General features: G+C 44.0%; 1 protein-coding gene across 2 annotated transcripts in view; it reads left to right on the top strand.

Moving 5' to 3' along the window:
• Positions 1-2,872: 2,872 nt before the first annotated feature.
• txlnba (taxilin beta a) overlaps positions 2,873-3,142 on the top strand; it is a 22,835-nt gene continuing 22,565 nt past the window's right edge. For both annotated transcript variants that reach the window (XM_061746495.1, XM_061746494.1), the window contains exon 1: positions 2,873-2,896. The gene's annotated coding sequence lies outside the window, so the exon portion shown is untranslated. The remainder of the gene's footprint in view (positions 2,897-3,142) is intronic.

Here is a 3,142-nt window from a genome sequence, read left to right as displayed (position 1 = left end):
CATGTTACTTATCCTGTGAAGGACAGAGTCATATTGATAAGTTCAGAAAAGTGTTTTTTATTGTTGTGTTTTGATGTATTTGATGTAAGCCCAGTGGATATTTAAAGCTTACAGAAGGCTGCATTTAACTGCTGCTATGTCATTCCTGCAGTATTTCTGCAGGTGTTTTGGTCACTGCTATTATTTGTAATATATTATATTATTTGTAATCAGCACAAATTATCTGTCCCCATATGATAAAATCCACCACCCCCGTGAATTCTTTTTACAACTCGAGTACTGGTCAACACATTCCATTACCTTCCATCCAGGGCCGCTGCAAGGGGTGTGTGAACCGTGCGACCGCACGGGGTCTCGCGCTATGGGCCGTTTTTTTTTTTTTTCTTTCTTTTTTCTTCATTTTTTATTTATTTATTTATTTTTTCGTTTTTCCTTCTTCCCCTTATAAATATCAACAGTCCCGTTCCATTACAGACCTAAATGTGTACTAGTCTGTGCATATCAATAAATATATGTGTCTGTTGTTCAATACAACTGATCAGACCAAGCGCAGACACAAGCTGCTCTGATCCAGACGGTGGAGTTGGAACAAACTGTCACACAATGTCGAGAGAACGAGACAGATTCAGGAAATTTCCATCGGGATGAAAAAAGAAAATAACTAAAGAAAATGGAAGAGTTTAATGCCTCTCTGAAAGGCTCGTTTGATAAATTTGTTACAAAAATCCCCGATCCGACCGGGTCTCAAGCAGCCGTGGGGCCCCGCCCTGAGGCAGTCCAGGCACATATTTTTCGTTTTCATTTATTTAGCCTCTATAATTTGAGAAGATTACGACTTATAAGCATAAGCATGGTGTTAATGTGTTAACTTATGGGGCGACTTTGTTTTGTGTAGAACTGGAATGAATCACACACTATATAATGTCAGAGAGTTAGGCCCCTATGTCACTAATATATAAGTGTCTCTCAGTAACAGGCTGATTTGATTCATGTAAGATTATTTGTGTGTGAACAATGTTGTAATAAACAGACATTACTATAAAAAATATGTTGACTTGTCATGTCTTGTCAATGCAATGCTTCATAATGAAACGTGTGTATGTGTTTGTATCCAGTATTTTGCTAATTGGAGAGTTAAAATTGCGCATATAGACACGCGATCCGACCCGAAACCCCCCCCCGGCCATTTCGCACAGGGCCTCTCAAATCTCCCAGACAGCTCTGCTTCCATCAACAAGGCATCACCACTGCTGCTCGTAGGCTTAGATAACATCCACCTCATCGCTTCGGTCCAGGTCCAGGTCCAGGTCCTGGTCCAGGTCAAGGTCCTGGTCCAGGTCCAGGTCCAGGTCCGGGTCCTGGTCTAGGTCCATGTCCTGGTCCCTAACATGATGGCTCTCAACAGGTGGGTTCACGCAGCTTACACATTCACAAATCACACTCATAACAGGCCATAACGCAAAATAATAATAATAATTAAAAAAAACATTAGCTCTCAGGTGGGTTCAGGCCATATTAAGCAGGCTGGCCTCTTACCTTAAAGGGAAAGTTCGTTTTTTTACAACCTGGACCTTATTTCTGGCATTTTTTATGCGCGCACTCTGTCCTCCGTTCAGTGAGCTCTTCAGCCGTATACTCTGGCTCAAAACGGTAAGGACGTCCATCATATTCAAAGTCGTCGTCCACAACCTCAGAATTTGACAAATATTCAGACATGTTTCAAATAACTAACAGTAAACTAACAGTAGGAACTCCAGCTGTACACAGAGCTGTGTCTGGGATACGCGCACAGAGATGACGTCATGAGTTCAGAGGTCTTGTTTACAAACTGATTTATTTGTTACACACACAGCCCCGGATGTAGACAACAGGTCCTGGAAGCAGATCTAGTGATTCATAAAAGAAATGAACGAGTTTCGCGGCAATCATGTGTTATTTAGACGCTGCATCGTCTGTGTCCCGCTGTGCCCCGTTCACTACCATTATATGGAGAAGCGGCTCGCAAAAAAACCCCTAATATCTTCCGAAGGACTCCAAATGACACCAAACTTGCCTGGGTGAGTATACGACCATAAAAAATGTCAGAAATAAGGTCCAGTTTGTAAAAAACGGAACTTTCCCTTTAAGTTAAAGCAAGTCACTGCTAGCAGCGGGGGCGCAGTAGCATCTGCCCCGGAGCACTCGGCCTCGACTTCACTTCCTTCACCAGAGGGGGGAGAGGAACGGGACCCTCTGTTGTGACATCGTCTCTCTCCTCATCTCTGGCTGCCACCGACACCTTTTCTGATGTGAACCCAAAGTGTGCAAGTGACACACTCTGAGTTAGCTTCCGCTTAGCTATGTTATTGTGGCATCTCAACCAGCCGGCCTAGTCATTGCGCTGTGCTGGCGCACATGGCTAATTTGCATACATAAAGGTGCAGGACTTGTGTTAAACCAATAAAAGTTTTGAATTGTGAATACTTGATTTGGCGATCTCTTAAACATATTTAATTGACCGTTAGTGACAATCAAATTATCATATTATATTATATAGCCTAATTTATTTATTTTTTTTGACAACATTGAGACCCCCCCTAAATTTGGCTTTTGAGTCCTTCAGGGGGGTCAAGGGTTAATCGTATTTCGCACTCTGGGGGGTACTTAGTGTTGCCCACATGTGTTTTCTTTCTCCAGCACATGAAGGTGTAAACATGGACAGCAGTCAGGTGGTTGCCTAGGCAACGCCCCCCCCCCCGGTTAACCCCGAGTTATTTTGGGGGTCAGCTGTCACTTCCCCCCGTCATCAGGCCCCTCCCCCTTCCATCAGGCCCCTCCCCCTTCCATCAGGCTCCTCCCCCTCGTTTCTCCTTCCCGTCCCGTCCTCGTCTCTTCTTCACCTCCTCCGCTCGACCCGGTGAGTCCTCTTCTCCTTCTCTTCTTCCTTCTCCCGTTCTTGTCATTCCTTCTCTTTTCTGCTGCGTTTCCGTTCTGTTACTTGATGTTTTAAGACCTTTACGACCTTTGACCCCCCCCCTCAAAGATCAGAGCAGCCAGGATTTACTTCCAACTTTAAAACTTTGACAGAATCAGGAGGTTTTGACCTTCTTAACTTCCGTCCTGGAACCTTAACTCAAGTTTTTATTGTTTTTGTTGTTGTTAT

The sequence above is a fragment of the Cololabis saira genome, chromosome 18 (genome assembly GCF_033807715.1).
Source record: "Cololabis saira isolate AMF1-May2022 chromosome 18, fColSai1.1, whole genome shotgun sequence".
NCBI classification, from domain to species: Eukaryota; Metazoa; Chordata; class Actinopteri; order Beloniformes; family Belonidae; genus Cololabis; species Cololabis saira.
This window is presented reverse-complemented; position numbering and strand designations above follow the sequence as displayed.